The sequence below is a fragment of the Danio rerio genome, chromosome 14 (genome assembly GCF_052040795.2).
Source record: "Danio rerio strain M-AB ecotype USA chromosome 14, GRCz13ab, whole genome shotgun sequence".
Classification (NCBI taxonomy): domain Eukaryota; kingdom Metazoa; phylum Chordata; class Actinopteri; order Cypriniformes; family Danionidae; genus Danio; species Danio rerio.
In genome coordinates this window covers 44,113,713-44,137,883 of record NC_141034.1, presented here as the reverse complement: position 1 = coordinate 44,137,883, position 24,171 = coordinate 44,113,713, and the positions used below count along the sequence as shown (strand labels likewise).

Below are 24,171 nucleotides of genomic sequence, written 5' to 3'. Positions count from 1 at the left end.
TCAGAAACATGATGATTCCCTTTTGAATGGATCATTGTCCTATAATTAAAGACTAGCTTGTCTCATTTGCTTGAGAAAATCATTTAAAGATGATATTATAAAGCAAAATGTCATTGTGATGCTGGGTCAGTCGCATTAAACTGAACATTGATTCAATTCAATTCATCTTTCTGTGTATGGCGCTTTTACAAGGTAGATTGTGTCAAAGCAGCTTAACAAAGACTTTTTTTTATTTTTTATTAATACTCAATTGTTCCTTTTATTGACCATTCTAAGACAATGACAGCTTATCAAACTGGGGCATGAGAACATTGTGAACATCTAGATGCAGTTTTTACAACAAACGACAAGTGTCAACAACAAGTGTATCTTTGAAGCAAAAAGTAGAAAGGCACTGCTGTACATCACACAATCTGTGAATGTAGCGTAAAAGTCTTCAACTAAAAACTTTGAAGTAAAAAAAAAAAAAAAAAAAAAAAAAATATATATATATATATATATATATATATATATATAGATAGATAGATAGATAGATAGATAGATAGATAGATAGATAGATAGATAGATAGATATAACAGAGTTTATATTGTGTATAAAGATGTCTGTAATTTTAATCTCATAAAATAAAATACTATGACTGCATATACAGCAGAAAAGCGAAACCCTTGACCACACACACTCATGTGCAGTGCTCAGCATATATAAGTACACCTCTCACAAATCTATCCTTAAAATCCACAATTTTAACAGGAAGCTATACAATGTTATAATTGTGCATATACATTAGATTAGTCAATACTGAAGCCAAATCTGGAGCTTATCTTACAAAATAATTTACAATAACCGTCAAAAACTAGCACACCCAAATTGTAGAAAAATATTAAATACAAATAAAAAAGAAAGGAAAAAAAAAAGCAAAGCAAAAAAAAAAAAAAAGAAAAATTTAGTTGGAATTTTGTAGGTTGTATATATATATTTATTTGCAATATTTTGCCTGAATTTAATTGCATTATCTTTCATTTTTTAAATAAGTTTGGTGACTGAAATATTATTTTAATTAACAGAGATGCACACGAAGTAGAATAAGTGTGTGTGCGAGAGACTGAGACTATTAACGTTACAGTGATTAGTTACTATTAAGCACATATTTGATATCTGTAAAACAAAAAGAAACAGTGACACATTTCTGTTAGTTTGAAAATTGCTCATAGGTTTCATGCTTGAGCAGCTGTTATGTTTTTAGTTCGTTTAAAAATGCTTAGGTTTTCTTTAAAAGCAGTTTTTTTTCTACTGAGTTTTATCAAATTGATTCTGAATGATAATTAAGACTTTTATTAATTTATTTCAAAGGTTTTGTGTTTGTTGTATATTGCCGCTATTTTCATCCTCAAGCTGTGAAAGAACATGTTTAAGGGTAAAATACAAACTGTTATGATGCTGAAGCAACTCTAGTTTTAGCTTTTTTGTTTCTAAATATATTAATTAGCTGGTTTATCACCTTGTGATGTTTTTTTTATTATTATTTGTGTGCATCTGGTCTGACTTAAATAAATGAGTGTTTAAAAGTTACTTTTTGTTTAAGTCTGTCTTGTCTTCTAGTTGTGAGAATGCATTTAATTAAAATTGTAAAGCTAATCAACAGTGTACTTTCTATGCAGCACTGAAGTGATCTTATAAGGGCATTAATGGGAGCATTAAAAAAGTTAATTGGAAAAGTAACTCAAAAATTACTTTTAACAGTAATGCATTACGCTTTCGTGTAAGTAATCGATAAAGTAATTGAGTTACTTTATGAATGAAGTGACTAGTAACTGTAACTAGTTGTTATTTTTCAGTAACTAGCACAACACTGTTTCTAGCACATTTAAACGTACCATTCCATTGTCAGCAAATACTATACGTTCAATGATTTTTTTGTATTATTAAACAGGTGAAAATTCAATATTTGGAACAATATTTTTGAATCAGGCCATTACAGATCATTGTAACCAAACCCATACTAAATGCACCCAGTAGAAAGAGAATTATCAAGTGGTCTCATTTTGATTCCCATAGCTCAGTGGTTCCCAAACTGGGGTGCGCAGTCTGACCACCAGGGCTGCACGAGAGAATGTTTGTAACGGCGGAAAATTTAGATCTTTTATTATTTTTATGAATTGATCTGGTTTAAACTTCACATGTCATATTTTTGAGAGAAAAGAAATTCACTGAAAGAGAAAGAAAAAAATCACATTACAAATAGTAATGTAGGGTAATGCAGTGGTGCAGTACGTAGTGCTGTCGCCTCACAGCAAGAAGGTCACAGGGTCACTGGTTCGAACCTCGGCTCAGCTGGTGTTTCTGTGTGAAGTTTGCATGTTCTCCCTGCATTTGCGTGGGTTTCCTACGGGTGCTCCGGTTTCCCCCACAGTCCAAAGACATGTGGTACAGGTGAATTGGGTAGGCTAAATTGTCCGTAGTGTATGAGTGTGGATGTGTGTGTGTGTGTGTGTGGATATTTCCCAGAGATGGGTTGCGGCTGGAAGGGAATCCTCTGCGTAAAAACTTGCTGGATAAGTTAGTGGTTCATTCCGTTGTGGCGACCCCGGATTAATTAAGGGACTAAGCCGACAAGAAAATGAATGATTAAATGAAATTGTAATTTACAACCTATGCATAGTCACTCATCTTGCGGTTTAAAGTCTGCGTCACAATAGCCATGCCATTTCACATTAGGCGCTAAGTGATAGTACATTAGTCTTTTTTTTTTGTTTTGTTTACTATATTCATCAAAATGGACACTTGGTTATAAACTGCTACTTTAAAGAAGTCAACAAACGAGGTGAAGATGTGTAGGCGTGAACAGAGAAATCCAGCAGAGATGTACTGATGAAGAGAATTAGGCCTACACTAGAGAGTGAGAAAATGTTAAGTAAGAAACGCAAATATAGCGACAGTGACTTTGGTTTTGGTTTTACATGGATTGGAGATACAAAAATCCAAATCTGCAATGTGTAGTCTGTGGTGAGGTTTTAGCTAATAGCAGTCTTAAGCCCTCATATATGGTCCAGCACTTACAAACAAGACACAGCCACTTACAAGACATGACTGCAAGTTTTTATCAAGGAAAGTTGGAGGAACTGCAGAAGAAGAAAATAGGAGGCACAAAGGAGCAGTAACTTCCAACCGAAAAGTTGCACCATCGTTTTCTTGGGTACACTGCAGCATCTACCAAGAAGCTCTTGCGATGGAAAAACATATAGATTTTTTGTCTGTACCAAATGACGCTGTGAAAATTGCCAACTTCATAAAAGCTTCTCCATTAAATTTACATATTTTGTTATTTTTATTTTAATCATGTATAAAAAAATGTATTAAGTTATTGTACTTAAAAATGTGGAGTTTAATCGGATAAAGAGGTGCTTGACAGGTGTCAAATTTTAGAAAGGGGTGCACATAGCAAAAATTTTGGGAATCACTGACATAGCTGTATAACATACATCAGTGTTTCTCAACTGGTGGGTCGCAACAAAAAAGCGGGTCGTGGGAACATTTTCAGTGGGTCGCATGAAAATGAAGAGACAGAAATGAATGAAAGAGCGTGAAACCATCTAAATTAAAACGACATTTTGAAACCAGACATGTTTTATTAACAGTTCAGATTAGTTCTTGCTAACTGAACCTTTCCTTACCTTAACCACTGTTTACAGTATTAGACGTTTTTACTTTGTAATATTCCTATAATTTGATACATTTTGTTAAATGACAGCAATAAAATATTGTTCATTTGTAAGTCTTGGTGATTTTCTTATGATGTTTCTGTCACTACTTGTGTATGTTAACAAATAAATACAAATTAATTATAATTCCTAAAATTAGTTCTTAAAAATTTGGGTCGCAGCTTGATGACCATGTAAAAATGTGGGTCCTATGGCCAAACCAGTTGTGAACCCCTGTCATACATGATACAAAAGCCTGCAGTTTCAATCGACTTGCAAAGTTTCAATATAGTTCTTTTTTTGCATGGGCATATGGTGCAGAATATCCAACGCATCGGTCAACGAGGAGGTTCAGAAATAATCTTTTGGTCTTTTATCTGGGTCATCTATCTTTACCCAGCATTAATGAGACCGAAGGTCCCCACTATATCATAGTGGTCCAGCAGTAGCATTATTTTAAACTAGAATCATTACGGTGACTTATTGTTGCGTGTGGGCTCCTTTCATCAATTCTTTTGTGTACATGATCGAGCCGTTTTGCTGGAAATATTCAGTGAACGGGTTGAGATTTCGACGTCTGCCTTGGCAGGAAGAAAATGTCTGTGGAGGAGACGCTGGTAGCTTTAGGCAGCAGTTTCAGGCGTGTTAATCAATCTTTTGTTTCCTCACGCATTCAAAGTAGATGACAGTCAGCAAATTGAATTTATAAAGAGGAAGAAAGTTGACACGGCTACATAATTAATTTCAGAAAATGCCACACACTCGCTACACTCAGGCAGAACTGCACAAGAGCATTTTCTGCTGAAAGCACTGGTACAACTCTACACATTTAATAAAAAAACTAGGATTTAAGCGAATAAACAAACAGTAATATTGGGATAAGATGAAAATAAAAGGGGTCAGGCTCCTTTCAAGCTTGGCCTCTACTGTATTGCTTTTATACTCAAGACTCTTAGTCGAAAATCAAAGAAGCGATTCACATAGTGTGTTGTGTTTAATAGCCACCCAGATTAAATCAAGCTAATTAAACTAGCTGTTCCAGAACAAACCAGAGCAGAACAAGCATAGCTTATCTCTAATTGCTCCTCAACACCTTGGCTGATAGCTTTGCTCATTGGTTTAAAGCAGGACATGCATCTCCCTGACTCGCCATCGTCCTCTCAACAGATCCTAAAGTAGCTGCATCCCGAAGTTTGTGTTCCATTTTTCCTTCTGAATATGCCATATGGAGAGAAAAAAACACGGTTTCTTTGGACTTACGGTTTATAGTTATATGTTTAAGTAAAAATACATTTTTATTTTTATTCTGTAAACTAGTGATGATATTTCTACCACATTTAAAATTGCCATTGTCTGGTCGTTTAGAATATATTGGTTTCAAAACATTTAGCAATAGTAATTAACAATAACAACAAATAATTAGACTAGCTGTTCCAGAACAAGCCAGAGCAGAAGAAACATAGCTTATCTCTAATTGCTCCTCAACACCTTAGCTGATAGCTTTGCTTACTGGTTTACAGCAGGACATGCATCTCCCTGAGTCTTTCAACCACCGTCCTCTCGACAGATCCTAAAGTAGCAACATCCCAAAGTTTGCATCCATTTTTTTTTTTTTTTTAAGTAAAAAAGAGATTTTTGTTGCAAGAATTGTCTCATTGCTGGGAAAAAAATATGTATGCAGTTAAAAGAAAAAAAAATATTTATTTATAATGTAATCCCAAGGTAGGATTTCTTAAGGAAGCTGATACAAATGTTTTGTCTGCATAACTTAAATAATATTGTAACACCTGCTATTGATATACTGTTGTTCTGAACCTTTATATTGTATGTGTATGTACATGCATTTATTTTAGTAGCAATTTTTTAAATTGTAAGTGTTTATTTACTTATTTTTTTTAATTTTATTCTTTAAATCAGTGATAACATTGCCAGTGTCTGGTCATTTAGAACATAAACATTAATTACCAAAAAATTTACAAAAAAAAATTATCAATAACAATTAACAATAACAACAATAACGAGGATGTAGTGTACTGGAGTACTACCATCTGACTAAGTTTCAGCTCTCTAGATCGTACGGTTTGGTCTGACCGAAAGCATTTTTGGCAGAATACTAAATGAACTGTCACAGTATGATGCAACGGTTGTAAAAAAGAATGATGTAGTGACAAGTGTTTCCCAAAACCCAGAGTTTCTCTGTCGCAGATCCATCGTTTGAACCACGTTAGTTATAACATAAAACACCCATAATGATGCTCTGATGCACTACTTTAGAGAAGAACCCCATAATTTCTTTGTGTAAATTATATTGTTTTACACAAACAAGCATTTAAAAAAAAAAAATTCAATATTAGTTTTGCGTCCGTTTTTCATATTAAATGAAATATATGTAAATGGCACATATAGAGCCAATGTTTACTTTACAAATATTATTGAGAACAAATATTTTTATTGACATAATCTATTCTAAATTAACATAAAATCACTTACAAAAACTAACACGTATTCTAATATTATATATAAATCATATAAATAAATAAATAAATTAATTAATTAATAAATTACCAAATAATGAGGCTAATTATTAAGAAATGAAAATTATTATTTATAATTTAAAAGGAAATGAAAAAAATCCTACTTTAATAATAAAAATAATAATATTATTGATGATGATGATGATGATTTTTCTTCTTTTTCTTGTTATTATTATTATTATTATTATTATTATTATTTTATAGGATATTGTTTATTTATTTTTATTTATTTATTTATTTATTTTAATTTTTGAAAAGTCTAGTTTCACAATTTGACAAAAGCAAACCACTGCAGGAATTTTCTAACCAACAGGCCCATGTCATTAACAGCACAGATACTTAATAAATAACCTACTATAAATTAAAAGCATTAACATATGCTATGTTTTTTTGTTTTCACAAACTTTGGATACGTAACATAAATTCCGCTTTAAAATAATAGGTCACCACCAATAGCTTTCTCAATCTAAAGTTTGCATCCCATCTTTTGCCCCTGAATATACCGTATGGAGGTAAAAAAACAGGTGTGTTCTATGGATTTACAATTTATAGTAATATGTTTGAGTAAAAAGTGATTTTTGTTGCAAGAACTGTCTCATTGCTTGGCATTTTAGAAATGTTAATAATTTTAGAAAAAAATAATGTATATAGTTAAGAGAAAACCAAAAAAGTAAAAAAAAAAAAAAAAAGAATCCTTAGGAAGGATTTATGAAGGAAGGTGATACAAATCTTTTGTCTGGATAACTTGTATGCATCACCTGCTACTGATATTGTTGTTTTGAAACCTTTATATTGTATGTGTACGTACATGCATTTATTTACATTTATAATAGTTTTTAGTTTTTTTTTTAATTATAATTATTTATTTAATATTTTTTGTATATTTGGTTGTGTTAAAAATTATTTTGTTATACATGTTAAAAAGTAAAATAAATAAATAAAACATGTTTTTTGTTTTATTTTGTAAACAAGCAATAATATTGCCATTGTCTGGTCATTTAGAACATATCAGTCACAAATAAATAAATAAGGAGTAATAATAAACAATAATTAAACTAGCTTTTGCAAAAGAAAACAGAGCAGAAAAAGCATAGCTTATCTCTAATTGCTCCTCAACAGCTTGACTAAAAGCTCATTGGTTTCCACCATTGTCCTCTCGACAGATCCTAAAGTAGCTGCATCCCAAAGTTTGTGTCCCCAAAACACGTCCACATCCATCTGATGGACCAAGCTGGGTGTTCAGCGGCCAGGTAAACATTTATTAGAGGCACCACAATTCTGGAAACTTGTCGACAGCTCCCTCATTTCCTTGGTTTTGAGACCTAGACATCACAAGGGGCACCTGACACTTTGATCAATTCGTCCTACTTCTTGCTTGCTTAACTGTAACACAATTCATCATCTGCAATGGCCAGGACAGGAGAGCTGGGAAGGCTGGGTTCAGAGGATCTCAGACACGAGAAAAGCAAAATTACTAAAACGGGAAACATGCTCCCAAGCGACCCATGACTGCTCCATTAACAATGTCCTGTTGGGCTGTGCTTCCACAAGAACCAGCTGGACTCGCCATCTCTCCACACGGATCTGAGAAGAACTGCCAGAGCATGTGGTCTACATTATTTCTCGGCCTCATCAGCGCGGGATATTTGCAGAGAATCTATTAAAAGAATCAAATGACTGGAAAACAGAAGATGTCTGATGCAATTTTCTTTATGGGATGCATATTTAAAAACAAGCTCTAAGATAAACCAACATCATTCTGCCCTATTTTCTTTCGTGTCATTTTGACAAAGCTCAGGGTAAACAGTCGAGCGATATTATTCAAGGAATGCATATTTAAAGCAAACTATAAGATTATCCGACATCATTTTTCCCTATTTTGTTTCGTGTCATTCTGACAAAGCTCAGGGTAAACTGTTTTCAAGGAAACCAAACACAAATGAATTCAAGCGGTGATATACTGTATATTACATTGACTATTTACCATGTACTTTAATATTTTGCTTTGCAAGTGTAAAATAAGCAATGTCCTTGTCCTGAAGAGCTATCCGAAAGATTCTAAAACCTATCCTATAACGCTGTGTGTAAATACAACACAGTATGACTACAAAAGTAACAATATTTAAAAAAATATAAAGTTTAACAAGACACATTTCACCATTAAAAGGTTCATTCATTCGTTTACTCATTTTCCGACAGCTTAGTCCCTTTATTCATTGGGGCTGCCACAGTGGAATGAACCGCCAACTTATCCAGGACATGTTTTACACAACGGATGCCCTTCCAGCTGCAACCCGGTACTGGGAAACATCCATACACAATCATTCACACACATACACTATGGCTAAATTCGTTTATTCAGAATTATTAGCCCCCCAGATAATTTTTTTCCCCCAACTTCTGTTTAACGGAGAGAAGATTTTTTTTTTATGACATTTCTAAACATAATAGTTTAATAACTTTTTAATAACTGATTTATTTTAGCCATCATTACTTTGCCATGATGACAGTAAATAATATTTGACTAGACATTTTTTTAAGACACTTCTATACAGTTTAAAGTGACATTTAAATGCTTAACTAGGCTAATTAGGTTAGGGTATAACAATGTTTTTTTTCTCTGTAGACTATCAAAAAACAGAGATTCAAGGGGTTAATCATTTGGACCTTAAATTGTTTTTTAAAAATTAAAAATTTCCTTGCTCTGTTAGACATCATTTGGGAAATATTTAAAAAAAAAAAAAAAAAGAAATGTAGGAATGTAAAAAAGAGATGTATACCATACATCTTTGGACTGTAAAGGAAACCGGTGTACCCAGAGGAAACCCCTGCGAACACGGAAAGAACATGCAAACTCCACACAGAAATTTAAATTTTGGTTTTTAAACCAAACAAGATACATTAAATTTAAACAAGACACATTTTTAACAATCAAGGGTCAAGAACAGGTTTTCACTATCAGTTTCCAAGCATATCAAAGTAAAAATTTTAATTCCATCCGGAGTGGACAAACAAACAAACGTTGGTCCAATGGTTTATAGAGACTTTAAACATGATGATTTTTATACCTTACATACTGATTTTAAGTGGCCGCCATTTTAAAAGCGAAAGTGAGGCTGCAATGGGAAGAAACCCAGAAGTATCATCTGGAGTCACACAGGAACGGCGCATATATCTGTATATATGTTTATCTTATCAGCGAAGAAAAAGTGGCACAAATTTATAATTTCACCCCTTTCTGAGCTACCTGACAGTTTGTTCTAAATGGATAGTTAAAAAAAGGGATATTGGACCTAATTTTCAGCTTCGTTACGGAAAATGGCACTAGTTTTTTTTTTCCCAAGCACATGTTTTAGATGCCATTTATCGAACTTAAGTTAATTAACTGATTTGTTCACTATATAAGACTTATTACAGTATTGAATTTCAGTACTTAAATAAAAAAATAGTAAATTTCTTGTTAACACTTAAATGCTGTTAAGCCCGTTCTTAAACATTTTGCCATTGTGTTCACCAGTGATCAACAGAAATGACTGTGATTGGCTGGGAAGGTCCCACTTCACTGATGTTTACAGAGTTACAGGTGAAAAGCGGTAAACTGATTACCTTTACGGCCAGTCACAGCCATTTCTGTTGAGCACTGGTAAACACAATGGCAAATCCACGGTGTTTAACAGTGCTTAATTGTTAGCGGGAAATGGATGTTTTAAAAATTTCAGTACCACGACAACACTATTACAGACAACGCGTGGGTGTGCTACAGAGGACTGAATAATTTTATCGCTCACCAGGTTACATAGGCTAAAGCAGGCAAGCCCCTAAGGTATTTACCTGGTGCCATGAACTGAAACCAAGGAGGACACTTAAGTGTATTACTCTTTAAGAGATTATGATATTGTTTGATGCCTAATATGCTTTAACTTTTAATTGATTAAATTAAACTGAATGATATTAATCTAATGTTTACACCACATCTGCATTTTGAAATCGCGGCAACAGCTGCAGGTTTGTAGTACACAGCATGTTGTTGCAATGTTTACAGTCCTGATCCTATACTTCCGGGTTTCTTCCCACCACAGCTTTGCTTTTGTTTTTAAAAACGGCAGCCATGTGAAATAAGCATAAATCAGGGGTTCCCAAACCCTAATCAAACACACCTGAAATCAAGCTCTTACTAGATATACTAGAAATATTCTGGCAGGTGTGCTGAAGGAAGTTGAAGCCAAAGTCAGCAGGACCCCCTTGTGCTATATAAACAAAGAAACAATCATGTCTTTTCACCATGTTTAACCCCAGGTAAAACACATTTAACACTTGTGATTTGTAAGCATTAAATCTGATTTTGCAGGCTTCACTCCACTAGCAGTACCAATTGTATCCAGCGTGAAGCAATGCTTTGTTTAACTGTTATGACTGAGATGATTAGCAATCGACAGGCAGTCATGTGCATCATATAAACTTAGTACATAAACATCTGTTTCAGCATAGTGCCAAATAGTTATGGAAAATGCGCCATGAAGACACAAAATTTGTGAAGACACAAATTCTTTATTAACTTTATAGCGCAAAAATGTCCATTCTGGAAAACTAAAATGCAGCAGTCAGGAATATATAATTATAGGACGCACAAAATGGAGTAAACAGGTTGTGTGCTGCGTTCATCCAATCAATGACACTAATACCACAAATATGCAAATAAGAAAGTCAGCCAAGGGTTTAAAGAGATAGTACACTCAAAAATGAACATTTACTAACCATATCCTCACCCTAGAAGTGGTTCCAAACCCTTATGAATTTTTTTTATTCTATTAAAGTATAGAGAATATCATTTGAAGAAAGCTGAAAAGTTGTAACCCTTGACTTCCATAGTAGGAAAAAAAAACATTATATGGAATTCATTGGTTACAGATTCAGATTATCACTCTTTACTTGATCTAAAAGTGATCTTTACTTTCTTCTTCTGTTGAACACAAAAGATATTTTGAAAAAAGTTGGAAATCTGTACACTGAACATAAATATGATTAGTTAGTCATGACAAGATATGGTTTTATTTCATTGTAACTTACTAAACTAAGTTAATCATGTTCTAACTTCATTTTAAAAGTTACACAAGCAGTTTTAAGTCAGTTTGACATAAGTTTAATGGACCCATAAGGTTAATTTGATTCAACCTACAAATTTAAGGCAACCAGGATATTTTTATAGTTGTAACCATTCACTTCCAAAGTAGAAAGAAAAACCCTACATATATAGAATTCAATGGTTACAGATTCAGATATACAGTATCAACCTACTTGTTCTAAACCTTTTTGACTTTCTTGCATTTTTCTGTTTAACACAAAAGAAGATATTTTGAAAAATGTTAGAAAATTTTTACACTGTAAAAAATTTATGATCAATTAGTCAAGACAGCATATGTTTTTTAGTTCATTGTAACTTATAAAACAGTTAATCATGTTCTAACTTAATTTTATAAGTTACACAAGAAATTTTAAGTCAGTTTAGCATAATATAAGTTTTAATAAGGTTAATTTGATTAGAAATTAAAGGCAACCATGATTTTTTACGGTGTAATCATTGACTTGCATAGTAAAAAAAAAGGAATTTGATGGCAACAGATTTCCAACATTTTTCAAAATATCTTCTTTTGTGTTCAACAGAAGAGTGCAGGAAAGTCTGAGAAAATAATCACATCATTTCCATTCCTGGGTGAACTATCCCTTTAAGATTACATATTGGGAAATATCAGCATATAAATATACTCCCATGGTTAATTGTTGACCATGAGTAAATAAGAAGCAAGTGTCAAATGTGAAGCAAGACAACCCAGGAATCAGTTTACCCACAGTTCAGAATGACCCAAGGTTAACTTTTTCTTTCTCCCCGGTGAGAAAAGACCCATCCAGTATGATTTATATGCCGTTTTCCTCATGGGGACAAAAATGTCCACACGAGGCCTATAAAGTGAACACTTCTAACAGCCAGCCTTGTATCTGTATCTCCTCTGTCCCTTCCTGCTACCTATCTCTTTACTGCCTGGGTATCAGGTGGTTCTTCAACCCTCAGGCTCCTGCCAAATGTTCCAGAATGCCCTGGGGCCCTGTTCAGTCTCTCCAATATATTTATGGGTGCACTATCACATTTTTAATTAGGGGATAACAAGCACAGCCCTCTGTCGGATTTGTGAACTTCACACATCAGATTAGCTTCCCCAACAAGCGTCCTGGCAGAGGATAGGAGCTTATCTTCCGCGGAACAGGGGGAGAGAAACAGGGGAGGAGAGAAACAAAGTCAAGTGTCACAACGAGTCAGAAGAAGCAGTGGGGGGGAGGAAGGGTTAGTGCGGTAAAGGCCTGGTATTCTCACAGTCTGCGTGAGAGTGTGGCATCACAACATCTGGACGACTGAGTCATGGAGAAGGGCTGTCGAAGCGAGACTGTGCCGGTCATAAAACCCCCAGTGAGACACTCAACGGAGCGGACTGGCTGACATTTAATTATTTCTACAACGTATGCACGTGCACGCTTGGACTCGCACTCTTGCTCATTTTCTCTCTCTCTTTTTTTATATCAATGCCAGGCATCATGCATTGAAAAATAATTACTAAATTTAAGGTAAGTGGTTGCAAATAATTTATATGGGTAGAATATAAACAAATTAAGTTGACCATCACTCCATTTAATTTGTTTATTTCAATTCAGCCCATATACATTTTTGCAACCAATTACCTTAAACAAATCTAGTAAAATCCAATGATTTAAAATTTTCAGTGTGTCTTGCTTGTGTGCCACTGTATATATAGCTAAACACTGACTTTGCAGCAAACAATCAGTATTAGAAGATTATGATGTGTGTAAAATGGCAGCGCACACCACAGTCTTAACAGAAACTGTTTTTATCTGCAGTGTCACAACAGAAAGACCAAAGTTCAGTATATTTAAGACTGAGGCAGGCTGAGGATAAAAGGTTACGCTGATGTTTCCATCATACATTAACGCCAATCTAACTAAGGCACTTAAAAGAGTCAGATGTCTTCCGTATCACTAAACTGCCTGTCAAATGTCAAATGAAAAGCAAACACTAGAGCAAAATAACCCTAAAAGATAAATAAAGATATACAGTTAAAGTCAGAATTATTAGCGCCCTTCGAATTTTTTTTCTTGTTTTTAAAAAATATTTTCCAAACGATGTTTAACAAAGTAATGACATTTTCACAGTATGTATGATAATATTTTTTCTTCTGGAGAAAGTCTTATTTGTTTTATTTCGGTTAGAATAAAAGCAGTTTTTAATTTATTAAACACCATTTTAGGGACAATATTATTAGCCCCTTTAAGCTGTATTTTTTATTTTTTTTGACTGTCTACAGAACAAACCACTGTTATACAATAACTTGCCGAATTACCCTAACCTGCCTAGTTACCCTAATTAACCTAGTTAAGCTTTTAAATGTCACTTCAAGCTGTATAGAAGTGTCTTGAAAAATATCTAGTAAAATATTATTTACTGTCATCATGGCAAAGATAAAATAAATCAGTTATTATAAATGAGTAATTAAAACTATTATGTTTAGAAACGTGTTGAAAAAAATCTTCTTTCCATTAAACAGAAATTGGGAAAAAAATAAACAAGCGGTCTAATAATTTAGGGGGGCTAAAACAGTTCTGACTTCAACTGTATAAGTATTGAAATGCTGGTTTGTTGCTATGTTTTCATTAAGTTGGTTATTTTAAATGCGTAAACACAGTTAACTTATATTTGTTATAAGTAATAAAGGTCAAGCATTTAAGATATTTGTTCAGGCAAATGACTTAAGGCACAATTCACTTTTTTATATGCATATTGGGGAATTATTCAACCTCTCCATCACACATTATGCACATTCTGGAAGTTTTATTTGCATCTAATTTACAACATAAAAAATATTTATGTAAATATGTGACTCGGCTAGTAATGCTGGAAAACCATAAACAACAATTATGCGGCAGCGTAAACAAATCTAAATTCAACCTGCTGTCTGTCCATGGTGATGATGACCGAGAAAACAAAGAGGATCGATGTGGAGCTCAATTTCCATTGGTTCCCATGAAGACTGTTGCTCCAGGGAGGCTAAGTGCACAAAACTTAAATCCAAACAACAAAGATCCGTCCAGAGGACATTATTTCCATTACTGTGTCCTCCCAGTGACCGGCCTACAGCCACCGACCCACAGCTCTCATTTCCACATTAATAGCAGCTAAAAAGCATCTTGCAGTCTGAAAAATACGAGTAGCATTTATCGACTTTGTCCCTTCTTGTCCTTCAATTTTTTTATTTTTTTTTTTTGCGGAAAACATGTTAATCTATCTATCACCCTGGAGAAAGGCACCTGTGCAATTAACCTTGCGCATACGTGGTGAACAAAGTCCTGCGTGGAGGAGCCAGGTGCATCTTGGACTTGTTTCCAGCCTGACACTCTTTGTCTGAGAGATTCCCTTTCAGAGAGTGCATTAGCAGCAGATTCGCTTCCAACATCGCACCTGTTATGAGGTGCTTTCTCTCTGGAGGATCTGACATGAGATCTGACACTGTGACCTGTCAGCTGGCCTGCTGGAGTGAGAGCTCCAGAGCACTCCGAGAGAACGAGGCTGGACTCAGGAGTAATGAAGAAGATGGATGTGGCACCAGACAGGCATTTTGGAGCGTTTTGCTGGAACAGCTTGATGTGAAAACCCACTTATGTCTGTGTGTAATTTAATTAGGGATGCTCACACATCTCTTGCTTGAGCGGGGCGCTCCCTCTTTGAGTTCAGATAGGCGCCAGGGGGTCTGGGCCTTAGACAATGAGGAGCGGAAAAGGGGACCGATGGGATTGGCGTTTATAGGTGGCCAGGGTAGATAACTACTCCACCCAGGTTCTGTCCATGTGGCGGGAAGTCGTTTAGATGATATGGCTATTTCACAAATGATCCGGTATCAATGCTCTGAATAGCTGCATGCACGATAAAGAAACGAAAACAGAAATGAGACGGACAGTTAAAGTGCAGGATTACTGGAGCTGAAGCAATATTGGTCTATACTGATTAGAACTCGCCGGGTCAATCTCAAGCATTGATACATAAAATTTAGGAAAAAAAATGCCTTATTCCAATCAGAAAATGTCCTGACATTGCTACTTTTATTCTACAAGGATGCATCTAATTGCATCACAAGATACAGTACAGTAAAACTTAAATTAAAAATGATATACAAATGAACAGAAATATCTCAATTAAATAATGCTGGAGTTTACATTAGCCATTACAGGAATTTTTTATCTTTTGAAATATATTTAAAGGTTCAAGACACCCTGGAGTACTTTTTTTTTTAGATTTTAAACATCAGTTAAGACAATGTTAGCACCTGTTAGCTTTAATTGTGGGGAAATCTGGATAATGTTAAGCTTTTGTCAGCTAATTTCATCTTCTTCTTAAAATAATTTTTAAGGCGGGATCAAAATCGGTGACGTAGCGTGAATCTGCTAGTGGAGTGATGATGCATCAGTTTCTCGTTATTATTCATAGCGAAGTTTTCTTTACAATGATTATCTTTATAATGATATAACAAATTGTGTTTATGTGTATGTGAAATTACAAATAACAACTGTAGTGGGATATTTTAACTTTGTAAACTATAAAATCATGGGTCTCATAGTTTGTGTCTCATTTAGTGAGCCAACTGACCACAGCTCCCCCCTTTTTCCCCTGCTCTGCTGGCCACGCCCGCTCCTCCCTCTGCTCGCAGAGCATCTCAGAGCCTTTTTTGAAAAAAATTCTGAGGTAGACTTGAACTGAAAGAGGGGGCTTTCACAATACGTGCATTGTATTAGTTAATATTAAGCCTGTTTTCTAGTTATTTTCAAATATTATTAAATACATTAGGAAATTACCCATGGCAACAATAATTACCTTATTAATAATTAGCCTTAATAAAGTTTGGTTTTTGGCCTTTCATAAGAATTCCATACCTGCTTTAGAGGAAACAACCTATTAAGCTTAATATTCAATTAATGTTAATTATATCGATGGCTTTGTCAATTTTTTTAAATAATTATGGATATTTTATTGATTAGAATATTTACACTAATTTATTAGAGTATTTAAATTCATTCATTCCTTAATTTTCCGACAGGTTAACACTTTTACACTTTTATTTTTATACTAATTATATTTCCTACAGGCCATTTCAATATGGCGATATCACTGGTCTTTAAACAATTCCTGCTTGTAGTGATTCAGTTATAACTAATGTTAACACAATGTCATTAAAAAAGGTATCAAAGTGGAGCTTTAGTGACATGCATTAGGACAATTGTTATTGTTTACATCCCTCAAAATGGTCTTTATTATGGTGTTTTGTGGAGGTTACCTCTCCATTAAACAGTGTCAAAGGGCATGATGTTATCTGTCATAATGCAATCTGTCTCTCATTGTCTCTGGAGATTGTTGTATGTTTGCAGACTGAAAAGCTGCAGAGGTTAACACAGATTGGTTAAGGGTTATTTAATAGATGCATGACTTATAACTCATGTAATTATTGTAGCATTATTATACCTGTGCTAGACCCAGAGTGAGATGGCATTGGTAGCCAATCAATCGGAGATCCACAAGCAGATAAAAAAACATTAGAGAATGTCAGAGATGTTTCCTCCATAAAGACAGAGAAGAAAGAGAGGCTAACTTTTAAACTCCAGACTATTGAGACGCCCGTCCATTTGCATATTCAGCTCACAAGGAGAAATAAAAGATAGCTGAGATCTGTGGTACGTGCTCCACATTCTCCTTGCCGTCTTTCCACATGCTAATGAATCGCCACAGAGTTTTATCAGGTCGGTGATGCTTACTGATTGTTCCCTGCTCTCCTTGCCATCTGCTTGCTGAGATCACAGACCACATGAGCCAGGCTTATCTGAGAATACACTTCATAAATCATCCGGCAAGTCCGACACTTACTGTATCTCGTAAGGGACAAGACAAAGAGATCACTGTCTCTCTCGTTTTACTGTAATCCCAATGTATGACAAACAAAACACCTGTGTCTCGAGTGTCTCCGATGTTGTCTTTTCTAAAACTCGTCATTCATTTTCTCCTCTGAGGAAAAGGCGAAGTCCAGGCTCTGCGCAGGGAGCTTAATTATTTTTGAGTGACTGCAGAGTGGCTCTTCTTGTCCGGACTCTCTATGAGGAATTATCAGAATCTAGACCACCCATGGCTGTAAATTAATGACATGCAACAGCGCCAGTGTGAGCTCGCAGATAGGGAGGTGGAAGGGATTCTCAGATGCATCCTCTCATTTCTGCTATGACCTGAGGGAGAGTGGGCTAAATTAAGTTAAAGAGGCTTAAAGTGATTAGGACGTTCAGTGCTAGCCTAATTAGGGACTACAAAAAATAGCATTACAAAACGTATATATTTAAGGAAAGAATTGACATATTAAGAGATGCTGATATACACACACAAAAAAGTATATATACAGTTGAATTCAGAATTGTTAGCCCTCCTGATTTATTCACTCCTCAGTATATTTTTCGCCCAATTTCTTTTTAACGGAGAGAACCCAGCAGGCACACAATGTCATAATATGTTAACATTAGGTTAGATTTAGGTCATAACATCAGGAGACCAAAATTCAATGTCTAGCCAGCGCTTAAGGACAACACTATTTTGACATCCAATAACGACGGCAAATGACGTTAATATTTGGTTCATTTTAGGTGAGCCAACATCTTAAATCAACGTCATATTGACGACAAATACTGATTTATTTGTCAGGTATGGCAACCAAAAACAACTGATAGACGTCTTAGTGGTAACATTTACACAATGTAAAGCTGTAACATCATTAGATGATGATATTTGGTCAATTTTTGGTCAACATCCCAAGGACAATGTCAATCTGATGTCATGTTGACGTCCTGTGCCGGTGGTGAAGATTTTTTTAAACCTGTTAGCCAGCACTCACTTTGGGGCATTTACACCTATACCTAACTTTAAATATTGACCGTTTTTGACTCCAGTGAGCTACAAACAAAAATTATGAATCATTGAAAATAACATAATTTGAGCTTTACTATTGTCCATCTAGAACAGAGATGCCCAAACTAGGGCCCACAGGCCAAAGTTGGCCCATAGTAATCTTTGATTTGGTCTGCCATCCTATCTGAGAAGAATAGGAGAAAAATTTTCATTTCAAATTTAATGTAATCTTTTATATTTATTTATGTCATTCTTTTATATATTTTTTTCCTTTTTAAATATTTCCCAAATGATGTTTAACAGAGCAGGGAAATTTTCACAGTGTCTGATAATTTTTTTTTTGTCTGGAGAAAGTCTGCTTTGTTATATTTCGGCAAAAAATAAAGCAGCTTTTTAAAATTTTAAATTCCATTTTAAGGTCAAAATTATTAGCCCATTTAAGCTATATATGTTTTTTCCTATAGTCTGCGGAACAAACCATTGTTATACAATGACTTGCCTAATTACCCTAACCTGCCTAGTTAACCTAACTAACCAAATTAAGCCTTTAAATGTCACTTTAAGAAACTTTTAAATGTCACTTTAATAATATAAAAAAATATATATCTAGTAAAATATTATTTACTGTCATCATGGGCTTCTGGTAGTACCTAGAATAGCAAAATCAAGTAAAGGAGGTCGAGCCTTCTCTTTCATGGCTCCTACACTCTGGAATAGCCTTCCTGATAACGTCCGAGGCTCAGACACACTCTCCCAGTTCAAAACTAGATTAAAGACCTATCTGTTTAGTAAAGCATACACTCAATGCATCACCTAGCGGGTTCCACACTGGCTTCTACATCTTGCTTGAACAGCAGCTACGCTAATTATTCTCTTTATTCTCTATTTTCACCTGGGGATACTCATCCCGAGGTCCTCAGATTATGCGGAGTCACTGATTGGATCCAAGACCAGCGACGTGATGATCCCAAGGATTCCATATCCGGGACCAGGCCATATCCTGAGCTGCTGCTGCGCTGATGGTCGTGGGGAGTGGAGAACATGAGTCTGATTCCAGCGACGCTCCAGGGACAGACGAGTCTTCGCTGAGGCCATCTTCCAGCCTAAACCACGACGAATGAAGTTCTGCACAAGACTTTTGGCCAGCGGAGAAATTAAAATGGTCGTGCCCAACTGAGTCTGGTTCTCGCAAGGTTTTTTTTCTTCACTCCCATCAGGTGAAGTTTTTTTTTTTTTCCCTCTCCGCTGTTGCCACTGCCTCGCATGGTTCAGGATTGGTAGAGCTACGCATCGATGAATTGGCTCTTCAGTGTTTGAACTCTCAGTAATGATTAAATCACACTGAACTGAGCTAAACTGAACTGAACTGAACTTAAACACTAAAACCTGAACCACACTGTTCCAGTTACTGAACCACACTGTTCCAGTTACTATGACCATTTATGTGAAGCTGCTTTGACACAATCTACATTGTAAAAGCGCTATACAAATAAAGCTGAATTGAATTGAATTGAATGGCAAAGATAAAATTAAATCAGTTATTAGCAATTAGTTATTGAAACTATTATATTTAGAAATGTGTTGACAAAAATCTCTCTGTTAAACAGAAATTGGGGAAAAAATAAACAGGGGGCTAATAATTCTGACTTCAACTATATATATATATATATATATATATATATATATATATATATATATATATATATATATATATATATATATATATATATATATATATATATATATATATATATATATACATATTTAATTATTTATTTTTTAGGGGAAGAAAGTGACATATTTGATGATGGAAACTGTCTATAAAGACAAGTCTTGGAGATGAAAATGAACACATTATCGTAGTGCAATCTTTCCCTCTGTATCTCTTCATTTCAGAATGTGGAGTCAGACAGGCTGTATTAATGGAAAAAAAATGGCAGGATTCCTGGATGTCACCATGACTTACACAGATGCTTATCTCCGTAAATCAATGACTTCGTTCCTCGTATGTTAGATATTTAGAGATGGCTGACGAGTCTCAGGCCAGAACGATGGTGAAATTCGCCATGCTATCATCGCCTTAAGGCATACGGGTATGCGGCTGCTGATACGGCACAAGCTAATATGCGCTTATTTATTAGAATTGATGCACTACAGCAGATAAGCTTGGCGCCCTTGTTGCCGTCTTTCAAGGTAATGACAAAAAAAATCCACAATGCCAGCATTCGTGCGCACAAAGATTTCCTGAGTGGAATTTGCTTATGCTTAGGGATCCAGCAGGCTTCGGGATGCACCGTGGCATTCTTCAAAAGAGGATTGAGCTCCCTGACAGTGGGTGTAAATAACACTGAAGAGCTGATGGGGAGAGCTGATATGCATATAGGACAGACGCTCATTTCTCGCCACCGCCACCGAAGTCTGCAGACAGCCCAGATTTAATATGATAGTTAAAATATAGATAATGGCATGCCGTCGTCGGCTCGGCATTATGCAATGGTACTTATCTGGTCCACTTATTCATAATGACCATCGTGGTAGATGGCATATCTCGATGACTAATTAAAAATCGGAATGATAATTAGAGGAGAGACGGTGGGGTGTGTGGCTCCTCGTGGTTTTCTGTTTGCATCACACAGATTAACATATTCTGAAGTCACGACCTTTAGCAAAATAAGCTTTCTGCCAAGAGACCTGCTCGCAGTCACCTGATGGACTAGGTCCAAATCACTATACTGATATACATGTGCTGTCCCACATTCATATGATTTTTAATGTGTTTTTAATGTTTAAAACAATCTTTCAGAATGCCTCTTGTGTTAACTGTTTGTATTTGATAATAGATACAGTAAAACAATAATATAGTAAAATAATATAACACTTTTCAATTATTTTTAATATAAAACAAAATTCTGAATGTCACGCTATACAGAAATAATTCTGATGTGCTGATTTAGTCCTCAGAAATTATTTTTAAATATTATAAATGTTGAAAAGAGCTATGCATAATATTGTGTGGCTATAAACGTGACACATGTATACACATGTACACTCAAGAGAGAACTTCGAGATCTAAAAAAGTGTACACAGTGGCCTCTGGTGTATTTTCGAAAACAAAAACTACAATCTCCTGGGGACGTATTTTGCACTGTCCAGAAGTGTATGCAGGGGTACATATCAATAATTCCTGCAGACACAGGTCATGTCATATTAACATTGTACCCTAATGTACCCCAACGACAGGTGGACGTTGGATTTTGTTTGGAAATAAAAATCGGGTTGACGTCAGAACACAACGTCAGGCAAACGTCAATATCCAACCTAAATTCAACCAAATATTAACATCTATTCAACATCTCATCATGACACATGAACCATTGACATTGGGTGGATGTTACCACTATGACATTTATCAAATGTTGGATTTTGGTCAATGTCCAACACAACCTAAAATTTGACCAGTATCAATGTAATTTGACGTCGTTGTTGGACGTCAAAATAATGGTGTCCTTAGATGCGGGCTAGACATTGAATTTTGATAACCTGACATCATGATCTAAATCTAACCTAATATTAAGGATGTTGTGTGCCAGCTGGGATGAGCCTGGGTTAGAAAATAAAGTCTGAACAAACAGCTTTTTTGCAATATAATTATTATTATTAATTTAACTGCAATGAAACAAATAACTTCAAAGCAGAATAAAGCTGATATACAAAAATAATTGTAATATATACAGACCGCTGTATGGTACTATATACACACACAGACACATCCACACAAATCATTCTACAGTACCTATAAACTAACTGTCTGTGACTAAGAGTGCTGAAAGAATCGTGATGGGTTATAGCAAATATTCAGAGATACTGTAAAGAGCAGTATTCATTCTGAAAGCCACTGGCAGACAGCCCTTAAAAAACTGAGCTCAACCACACAGATAATGACAGCTATCATCACATATAAAAAATATTCCAAAGAATACACTAATCTTTCTTTTAGTCCTTTAATCCTACAGACATTTTTTTCTAAACCTTTAAAAGGATCATTTGCACTGTCAGGCTGGAAAGTGAAGCTACTCTCTTCCTGACTCTAACAGATGTGTGCCAGTCGTATTAAACAACATCATTTATTATACCGTCTGTTTATATATATATATATATATATATATATATCAGATAGAAGATGTTATCTACGATGACTCAGCGAGTGACCGCAAAACAACAACATTCTCTATTCTCAAACTGACCTACATATTAGAAACACCAGCAGTGAAGGAAAAAAAGACAACAAACATCTTGAAATGTGGCCTGTAATTGAACTCAATGAGATTTTTTACTTTACCCGTGTTATGTTTTCTACTGAAGTGGCTCAAATGAAATTAATTTTCAGGCAGGGTCATGTCTCTTACTCAGTCAAAAATGTCTCCATGGAGCCAAATTTGTAAGATTATATTCGTAAATAAACACTGTTGGAAAGTACACAATCACATTCAGATGTAATAAAGATGGTCCAATGACCAAGAGTGGACAGTGCATAGTCTCACATAGCCAGACCTCAGATGGATGGCTAAAGGTTTGGGAACCTTGGCTGCTTTTAATTTAATGTAATGTGAATTTTTATATAGTGCATTTATTGTAAATGACCATACCCCAAATCACTTCACAGTCAAGAAGGGGGTCACTCCACACCACCACCGGAGTGTCCTGCATATTTTAGTTCCAACCCCAATTAAACACACATGAACCAGCTAATCAAGCTCTTTCTAGATGTACTAAAAACTTTCAGGGAGTTTTTTTTTTTTTTTTTTTTGAAGGAAGTTGGTGTTGAATTATGCAGAATACAGGCCATGCAGGACTGAGTTTGGACACCCCTGCTATAGACCATTTCAATGTGGTGATGTCATTAGCCAATAAATACTTCCTGCTTGTTGTCAAACCATTTCATATCTGTAGCAATTGCTGATTCAATCATAACATTGTTAAAACAGCTATCGTAACATTATTATTGTAACATTAGCTATGGAAGTTTAAAATGTAAAACAAAAAAATACATTAGGAACATTGTTATTGTTTACATCCCTCAAAAAGGTCAATATACTGTATGTGAAAACATTATGTATGTCATATATGTAATTTGCACATTTGCATATGTTGTCTTGTATAAAATTTCTATATGGATTTGTGTTTTGCTGTGATTTTGTAGAGTTTGGAGTTGTTTTTGTTTTGTTATGGACTTTTTATTTTTGTTTACATTTCATTGTGCCACCATAGACGTGGGCTCTGCAGAAGTTACATTTCCCTAAAAATATCCCTGTGTTTATGGAAGTCCTGTTGTGCCTCATTCAACTCAATGGCACTAGTGGGAAACAATAGTGACCTTCAACTATGATTACAAGACAGCCAGCAGTTTAACATACAGAACAGAGAACACACACAAAGTAATGTTTCGCAATGAGTAGGACATCCTGTATACAGCAGAGATTCATAATATATGACAAAATGGCTGTTCTGCTAGGACAAAACATATTTTCCTAATAAAGACAGAAGGATTAGGTGGATTTAGGCCTATTTTACATCAATCCCCATTTACTTTCAGCGGGTTAAGTAATTTGGTGAATGCTGAACATCTGGTCAGTCTAAGAGAATATGGAAATCCACTTAGAGGAAATTAAAACAAATGGGGGGCCGGGTAATGATTTCATGAGCAATTTCCCATATTAGGATTTCTAATACTTCACAAGAAAAACAGATTTTACCCCACTTGCCATTCACATCAATCACACGGCACTCAAAATTGCTGGAGAAACCTTGCAAGGACACATTTCCAGTAGCTGTCTGCGTGACTTTAAAAATACTTTTAAAAAATGAAAATGGTGCAGATATTCATTTGCCCAGCTCCACTGTCCCGTCAAACACATCCTCTTAACCCTAAATGAATTAAGCCCTC

At 35.1% G+C, this 24,171-nt stretch overlaps 1 protein-coding gene across 41 annotated transcripts in view; it reads right to left on the bottom strand.

The window, feature by feature from the left end:
• The window catches only part of diaph2 (diaphanous-related formin 2), a 716,224-nt gene that overhangs the window by 81,968 nt on the left and 610,085 nt on the right, over positions 1-24,171 (bottom strand). The window lies entirely within an intron of this gene.